The sequence below is a fragment of the Solanum dulcamara genome, chromosome 12, assembly GCF_947179165.1.
Source record: "Solanum dulcamara chromosome 12, daSolDulc1.2, whole genome shotgun sequence".
NCBI classification, from domain to species: domain Eukaryota; kingdom Viridiplantae; phylum Streptophyta; class Magnoliopsida; order Solanales; family Solanaceae; genus Solanum; species Solanum dulcamara.
In genome coordinates this window covers 66,226,268-66,236,329 of record NC_077248.1, presented here as the reverse complement: position 1 = coordinate 66,236,329, position 10,062 = coordinate 66,226,268, and positions in this window count along the sequence as shown.

The window sequence follows — 10,062 nt, the reverse complement described above, 5'->3', positions numbered from 1 at the left end:
ATTATTTCGTGTGTGTTAGCTCATGAATATTTTTGGTGAAATGTCTTCCTGTGGATTTTTCTTAGAAATCATTATGGGACCTCCGTAGGTACTCAGGGGATCAGTACGTGGGCATCGTCATGATCCATGATGCATTTCTAGCATTTAGGGTCATACAAGCGGAATTAGTCGATTTTGCTATTTTTGTGTATGTTAGCCCATGGTATTTTTGTTGAACTGGATTCCAATGAAGTTTTCTCAAAAACAATTATGGAAGCCTCTGTAGGTACCCGAGGGATCAGTACGTGCGAAATCGGCACGATTCACCGCTTGTTCAAATGGAATTAGGTGATTTCGCCATTTGTTTGTGTGTGTTAGGTCATTGATATTTTAATGAACTAGAATCTTGTAGATTTATCTCAAAAACCATTTTTAGACCTTCTTTAGGTACCCGTGGGATCAGTACATGTGACATTGGCACGATCCACCATGTGTTCATAGCATTTAGGGGTCACACAAACGAAATTAGGCGATTTTGCTAATTTTTTGCTGGCTTCTGATGTATTTTTCTAGAAAACCATTATGGGACCCTCCGTAGGTACCTGAGGAACCAATACTTGCGGCCTCGGCATGATCAACCGCCCGTTCATAGCATTTTGGGTCCGCAAAAGAGGAATTAGAAAATTTTGTCATTTTTTTGTGTGTGTTAGCCCATAGATATTTTTCTATAAACTTGCTTCCTATGAATTTTTCTTAGAAATTATTATGAGACCCTCCGTAGTATCTAGGTGATCAGCACATGCGGCCTCAGAACGATCAGTAGCGTGTTCATAGCATTTAAGGGATGCAAAAGTGGAATTAGGCGATTTTGTCATTTTTTGTGTGTGTAAAACTATAGATAATTTTGGTGAACTAGCTTTCGGTGGATTTTTAGCTTGGATATTTTTGTTGAACTGATTTCCGATGGATTTTTATTGAAAATTATTATAGGACCATCTGTAGGTACCCGAGGGATCAGTGCGTGCCAAATTGGCACGATCCACAATACGTTCATAGCATTTAGGGGCCGCACAAGTAGAATTAGTCGATTTCATCATATTTTCGTGTATGTTAGCCCATAGATATTTTTGGTGAAAAGATTTATGATAGATTTTTCTAGGAAACCATTAAGAGACCCTTCGTAGGTACCCGAGAGATCAGTACGTATGGCCTCATAATGATCCACAATGCTTTCATAGTATTTAAGGGCAACACAAGCGTAATTAGTCGATTTTATCATTTTTTTCGTGTGTTAGCTATGGATATTTTTGGTGAACTAGATTCCGATGAATTTTTCTCAGAAACCACTATAGGACCCTTCGTAGGTACCCAGGGGATCAATACAAGCGGCCTTGGCACGATCAATGGCCCGTTCATAGCATTTATGAGCCAAACAAATGAAATTAGGAGATTTTTCCATTTTTTTCGTATGTGTTTGCCCATTTATAATTTTGGTGAACTGACTTTTTGTTGATTTTTCTCAAAAATCATTATGGAAACCTTTGTACGTATGCAAGGGATCAGTATGTGCGGCTTTGGCACGAGCAATGGCGCGTGCCGCACAAGTTGAATTAGGCGATTTTATCATTCTTTCGTGTGTGAGCCCATTAATATTTTTTGGTAAACTGACTTTTTGTGGTTTTATCTTAGAAACTAGTATGGGACCCTCCATAGGTACCTGGGGGATCAGTATGTGTAGCCTCAACATGATTCATAGCGTTTTCATAGCATTTAGGGGCCGCACAAGCGGAATTATGCAATTTTGACATTTTTTACGTGTGTTTGCCTATTGATATTTATGGAGAACTGGCTTCCGGTGGCTTTTTTCTGTGGAATCATTATGGGACCCTTCGTAGGTACATGAGAATCAGTACGTGCAGCCTCAGCAAGATTCATAGAGCTTTCATAGTATTTAGGGGCCGCATAAGCAGAATTAGACGATTTTGCTATTTGTTCGTGTGTGTTAGCCAATTGATAATTTTGGTGAACTATCTTTCTGTGCATTTTTCTTAGAAAACATTATGGAACCCTTTGTACGTACCCAGGAGATCAGTACGTGTGGCCTTGGCATGATCTACGATGCGTTCATAGCATTTTGGAGATGCACAAGCGAAATTAGGCGATTTTGTCATTTTTTCGTGTGTGTTAGCTCTTGTATATTTTTCAGTGAACTGGATTCTTATGGATTTTTCTCAAAAACCATTATGGGACCCTCTATAGTCCCTGAGGGATCATTACGTACGTCATCATCATGATCCATAGTGCATTCATAACATTTAGGGGCCACATAAGTGGAATTAGGTGATTTTGTCATTTTTCGTATGTTATTCCATGGATATTTTTGGTAAAATGGCTTTCGATGACTTTGTCTCTGAAATCGTAATGGGACTCCATCAGTAGTGAGGCCTCGGCATTATAATCGGCCCATTCATAGAATTTAGGAGTCTCATAGGCGGAATTAGATGATTTTGCCATTTATTCGTGTGTTCTATTCCATGAATATTTTTGGTGAACTGACTTTCAATAGATTTTTCTCGAAAACTATTATAGGACCCTCCTACGTACTCGAAGGATTAGTATGCGTGACCTCACTACGATCCGCAGTACGTTCATAACATTTACGAACCGCACCTCATTACGATTCGCAGTGTGTTCATAGCATTTACGAACCGCACAAACGGAATTAGGCGATTTCGCCATATTTTCGTGTGTATTAGCCCATGGATATTTTTTATGATAAGTCTAACGGTGGTTTTTTCTCAAAAACCTTTATGGGACCCTTCATAGGTATCTAAGGGATTAGTACGTGCGACCTCAGCGTGATCCAAAGCGCGTTCATAACATTTAGAGGTAGTACAAGCGTAATTAGATGATTTTGCTATTTTTTTCGTATATTAGTCCATGTATATTTTTGGTGAAATAGCTTCCTATGGATTTTTCTCATAAACCATTTTGGGACCCTACCTAGGTACCCAGGGTATCAGTACGTGCGACCTCGACATGAATAATATCCCATTAATAGCATTTAAGAGTCTCACAAGCAGAATTAAGCGATTTCACCATTTTGCTGGTGAGTTTTATCCCCGAGTTATTTTTGGTGAATTGGATTTCGATGGATATTTTTGAAAACCATTATGGAAAACTCTGTAGGTACCATAGGGATCAGTGCGTGCGGCCTCGACATGATCAATGGCCTGTTCATAGCATTTAGGGGCCTCACAAGCAGAATTAAGTGATTTCACCATTTTTTCGTGTGTGTTAGCCCATGAATATTTTTGGTGAACTAGCTTCCAATAGATTTTTTAAGAAACCATTATAGGACCCTCCGTAGATACCCAGGGTATGACTACATGCAGCCTCAGCATAATAAACGGCTCGTCCATAGTATTTAAGGTCTGCATAAGCGAAATTAGGCGAATTAGCTATTTTTTCATATATATTAATTAGCCAATGGATAAATTTGTTGAACTGGCTTCCTGTGGATTTTTCTCAGAAATAATTATGGAACCCTCTGTACGTACCTAGGAAATCAGTACGTGCATCCTCGTCACGATCCACGGCGCGTTCATAGCATTTAGGAGCAGCACAAGTGAAATTAGGCGATTTCGCCATTTTTAATGTGTGTTAGCCCATTAATTTTTTTTGGTGAACTAGATTTTGGAACCCTCCGTAGGTATATGGGGATCAGTACGTGTGGCCTCAACACGATCCATAGCGTGTTAATAGTATTTTGGAGTCGCATAAGCGAAATTAGGCGATTTCGCTATTTTTCATATGTGTTAGCCCATTGATATTTTTGGTGAACTAGCTCCCGATGGATTTTTCTCAAAAATAATTATGGAACCTCCGTAGGTATTACGTGTGACCTCGGCATGATCCATAGCACGTTCAAAGCATTTAGGGGCTGCACAAGCATAATTCGGCAATTTCGCTATTTTTTTCTTGTGTTAGCCCATTGATATTTTTAGTGAAATGGCTTCATATGGATTTTCTATGAAACCATTACGGGACCCTCTGCAGGTATCGGGAGATCAGTACGTGCGGCATCGGCACGATCAATGGCTCAGTCATAGCATTTAGGCCTCATAAGAAGAATTATGCGATTTAGCTATTTTTTGTGTGTGTTATTCCATAGATTTTTTCTTGAACAACCTTCCTATGGATTTTTCTTAGAAACCCTTAAGGAAATCTCCGTAGGTACCTGGGATTAGTACGTCGGCTTTAGCACGATCCAATGCACGTTCATAGCATTTAGGGACCGCACAAGCAGAAATAGGAAATTTCACCATTTTTTATTTGTTACCATGGATATTTTTGCTGAACTGTCTTCCGATGGCTTTTTCTCAAAAATCATTATGGGATCCTCATAGGTACCCAGGGGATCAACTTGCTTCTCAGCGCTATTAATGGCCCGTTAATAGCATTTAGTATCCGCACAGGAAAAATTAGGAAATTTTGCTATTTGTTCGTGTATGTTAGCCTAAGGATATTTTTCGGTGAACTGGCTTCTGATGAATTTTTCTCTGAAACCTGTATGGAACCCTCCGTAGCTACTCTGGGGATCAGTATGTGCAGCTTGACACTATGCACAATGCGTTCATAGCATTTGAGGGTCGTACACGCGGAATTATGTCATTTTGCCATTTTTTCGTGTGCGTTAGTCCATTGATATTTTTGGTGAACTAGCTTCCGATGAATTGTTATCGAAAATCATTATGGAACCCTCTATATCTACCCGAGGGATCAGTATGTGCGGCCACGACTCAATCAACTATGCATTCATATTATTTAGGGGCTGCACAAGTGATATTAGGCGATTTCACTATTTTTTTCGTTTGTGTTAGACCATTGATAATTTTGATGAACTGGCTTTCAGTGAATTTTTCTCGAAAACTATTATAGAACCCTCCATAGGTACCCAGAGGATCAGCACGTGCGACCTCAACACGATCTACAATGCTTTCTAGCATTTAGGGATCGCATAAGCGGGATTAAGCGATTTTGTAGTTTTTCATGTGTGTTAGCCATTTATATTTTGGATGAACTGGATTCAGGTTGATTTTGCTCAAAATAAATTATGGGACACTCTGAAGGCACGATCCACAGCGCCTTCATAACATTTAGGAGCCGCACAAGCGAAATTAGGCGATATCACCATTTTTTCATGTGTGTTTGCCAATAGATATTTTTGGTGAATTGGCTTCTAGTGGATTTTTCTTAGAAAACATTATGGGACCCTTCGTAGATACTCGAGGAATTAGTACATGCGGCCCTAGCATGATCAAAGACCCATTCACAGAATTTAGGGACCGCACAAGCGGAATTAGACGATTTCACTATATTTTCATATGTGTTAGCCCATTGAAGTTTTTGGTTAATTGGCTTCCGATAGATTTTTCTCAAAAACCATTATGGACCATCCATAGGTATCCGAGGGATCAGCAAGTTCGACGTTAGCACGATCCACAGCGCATTCATAGCATTTAGGGGCTGCACAAGATGAATTAAGCTATTTCGCCATATTTTCGTGTGTGTTAGCCCATAGAAATTATTTTTGAACTTGCTTATGGTAGAATTTTCTCGAAAACTATTATGGGTCCCTCCGTAGGTATTTGAGGGATCATTATGTGTAGTCTCGACATGATCTACAACACGTTCATAATATTTAGGGGCCGTACAAGCGAAATTAGCCGATTTCACTATTTTTTTGTGTTTGTTAGCCATGGATATTTTTGGAAACTGACTTACGATGGATATTTCTAGAAAAACTTTATGGGACCCTCCATAGGCACCCGCAGAATCATTACGTGCAGCGTTGGCATGATCCACAGTGCGTTTATCAAATTTAGGGATTGCACAAACAGAATTAGATAATTTTGCCATTTTTTTTATGTGTGTTAACCCATTGATATTTTTGGTGAACATGCTTCCGTTGTATTTTTCTCAGAAACTGATATTATACGCTCTGTAGTTACTCAAGGGATCAGTACGTGTGGCCTAAGTATGATCCACAATGAGTTCATAGCATTTAAGGGCTGCACAAGCAGAATTAGACTATTTTTGGTAAATTGACTTTCGATGGAATTTTCTCAAAAATCTTTATAAGACCTCCGTAGGTACCCGAGCTATCAATATGTGCTGTCTAGAAATGATCAACGTTGATTTCATATCATTGAAGGGTCACACAAGCGGAATTAGGAAATTTCATTATTTTTACATGAGTGTTAGCCCATGAATATTTTTGGTGAATTCGCTTCTAGTAGATTTTTCACGGAAACCATTATGAGAACCTCCGTAGCTATCCAGGGAATCAGTACGTGCAACCTTGACATTTCATAGAATTTAAGGGCCACACAGGAGGAATTATGGGATTTTGCCATTTTTTCGTGTTTGTTAGCCCATGGATATTTTTGGTGAATTCGCTTCTGGTAGATTTTTCACGGAAACCATTATGGGAACCTCCGTAGCTATCCAGGGAATCAGTACGTGCAACCTTGACATTTCATAGAATTTAAGGGCCACACAGGAGGAATTAGGGGATTTTGCCATTTTTTCGTGTTTGTTAGCCCATGAATATTTTTGGTGAATTGACTTTCATTAGATTTTTCTCGAAAACCATTATGGGACCCCTCCATGGGTACCCAGGGGATTAGTACAAGCAGCCTCAACATGATAAATGGCACGTTCCTATAATTTAGGGGCCACACATGTGGAATTATGTGTTTTCGCAATTGTTTCGTTTGTATTAGCCCATTGATATTTTTGGTGAATTAGATTTTGGTGTATTTTTCTTTGAAACCATTATGGGACCCTCCGTAGGTATCCAAGGATCAGTACGTGCAACATCAGCATGATCCACGACTCATTCATGGCATTTAGGGGTCGCACATGCGAAATTAGGCGATTTCGCTATTTTTTCGTGTGTGTTAGCATATAAATTATTTTTGGTTAACTAGCTCTGATGGATTTTTCTCAAAAATCGTTATGGGACCATCTGTAGGTACTCCAGGGATCAGTACGTTCGGTCTCGGCATGATCCACGACACATTCAATTCATTAAGGAGTCGCACAAGAAGAATTAGACGATTTCGCCATTTTTTCTTATGTGTTAACCACGGATATTTTTGGCGAACTAGCTTACACTGGATTTTTATCATAAACTATTATGGAACCCTTTCATATGTATTTGAGGGATCAATATGTGCGGCTTCTACACGATCCATGGCGCATTCATAGCATTTAGGACCGCACAAGAGAAATTATGCGATTTTGCCATATTTTCATGTGTGTTAATATATGAATATTTTTGATGAATTAGTTTCCGATGAATTTTTCTCTCAAAATGTTATGGGACCCTCCTTAGTTACCCGGGGGATCCGTACGTGCGGCGTCGACATGATCAAATGTGCATTAAAAGCATTAGGGGACGCTTAAGTGGAATTAGACAATTTCACTATTTTTTCGTGTGTGTTAGCTCATGCTTATTTTTGGTAAACTCGCTTCTGGTGGATTTTTCTCGTAAACCATTATGGTACCCTCCTTAGGTAGATAGGGGATCAGTATATACACCTCGGCACAATCGATAATCCGTTCTTAGCTAACCCATGGATATTTTTGGTCAACAGGCTTCCGGTGGTTTTTTCTCGAAAACTATTATGGAACCATTCGTAGGTACCCGAGGGATTAGTATGAGTGACCTCAGCTAGATCAACAGCCCGTTTATAGCATTTAGGGGTCGCACAAACAGAATTAGGCAATTTTGCCATTTTTTTGTGTGTTAGCTCATGAATATTTTTGGTGAACTGGCTTTCGATAGATTTTTCTTGAAAATCATTATGGGAGATTCTGCAGGTACTTCGGGGATCATTACTTGCATCCTCGACACGATCCATGAAGCGTTCATATCATTTAGGACTACACAAGCGGAATTAGACGATTTCGCAATTTTTCTTGTGTTTTAGTGCATGAATATTTTTGGTGAACTGGCTTACGGTAGATTTTTCTCAGAAACCATTATGGGACCCTCCATAGATGCCTGAAGGATCAGTACATGTTGTCTCTGCATGATCCACGATGCATTCATAACATTTAAGGGCTCCACAAGAGAAATTTGGTGATTTCGCTATTTTTTGTGTGTGTTAGCCCATGGATATTTTTGGTGACCTGGATTCCGATTGATTTTTCTCTGAAACTATTTTAGGAACCTCCGTAGGTACTTCACAGATCAGTACGTGCGACCTCGACATGATCCACAACACGTTCATAGCATTTAAGGCCCACATAAGTGTAATGAAGCAATTTCACTATTTTTTTTAGTCTTTGTCAGCATATGAATATTTTTGGTGAATAGGCTTACGGAGGATTTTTCTCGAAACCATTATTCTACCGTCTGTAGGTATGTGAGGATCAGTACGTGTGGCCTCGACATGATCCACGAAGCGTTCATAGAATTTGGAGGTTGCATAAGCGGAATTAGGCGATTTTGCCATTTTTTGTGTGTGTTAGCCATGAATATTTTTGGTGAACTGGTTTCTGATTGATTTTTAATTAAAACCATTATGGTACCCTCCGTAGGTACCCAAGGTATCAATATCTACTGCCTCTGCATGATCCACAATGCGTTCATAGTATTTAGGGGTTCTACACGCAGAATTAGGTGATTTTGTAAGTTTTTCGTGTGTGTTAGCCCATTATGAGACCCACTGTAAGTACCCGGGGGATCAGTATGTGTACCATTGGCACGATCAATAGCGTGTTCCTAGCATTTAAGGGTCGCACAAGCGAAATTAGGCGATTTCGCCATTTTTCGTGTGTGTTAGCCCATGGATGTTTTTGGTGAACTGTCTTTTGATGAATTTTTTTCAAAAACCGTTATGGTACCCTCCATAGGTACTCGGTGGTTTAGTACGTGCAGCTCGACACGATCCATAGCGTGTTCATAGCATTTTGGGACCACACAAGTGAAATTAGGCGATTTTGCCATTTTTTCGTACGTGTTAGCCCATGAATATTTTTGGTGACTAGATATTAATGGATTTTTCATGGAAACCATTATTGGAATCCTCCATAGGTACCCGGAGAATCAATATGTGTGATCTCGACATGATTTGCAACGCGTTCATAGTATTTTGGGGCCGTACAAGCGTAATTATGTGATTTTGTTATTTTTTCGTGTATGCTAGCCCATGAAAATTTTGGTTAACAAAACTTTCTATGGATTTTTCTAAGAAACAGTTATGGGACCGTCCGTAGGTATCTAAGAGATCAGTACGTGCGGTCTCAGTACGATCCATGGTGCGTTCTTAGTATTTTGGGTCCGCACATGTGAAATTACGCGATATTGCCATATTTTCATGTGTGATAGCCCATGGATCGCGCTGAGACTACACGTTTCGAAAAAAATTGATCGAAAGTTAGTTTACCAAATTATTCATGGGCTAACACACATGAAAAATGAGAAAATTGTCTAATTTTGCTAGTGCGACCCCTAAATGTTATGAATGCCCCATGGATCATGTCAAGGCTACACGTATTGATCCCTCGAGTACTTATGGAGGGTCTCATAGGATGGCTCTGGCAACATAGGCAGAACATTATATCATCACGAGGCTCATTGTGATGGGTTCGGTTTGAGAAACCTCCAATAAAGTAAAGTTATTTTAGTTTAAATGTTTTGCTTCTACTACATATTTTATCGTCAAGCTTCGAATGGTTTTCACTTCATGTTTATATCTACTTCAGTTAAGTTATGTTAAGTATGTTCAGTTCAATTAATTTGTTTCATTCAACCACATTACATATCGCACATTTCATGTACTGACGTAGTTCAACTCTGCATATTTTTCTGATTCAGATACAAGTATTCAGGATCATCAACATGTGTTTCGTTGAGATCACACACTCATTAGGTTTGGTCAGACCTCCTTGCTTTGAGGGACTTTTTTCAATTATTATGCTTATTTTAGTATTAGTAGACATTAGGATTTTGAGGTAGCCAGAGGTCATGTTCGGGCATCAACTATCAGTTTAGTAGAGGCTTCATGG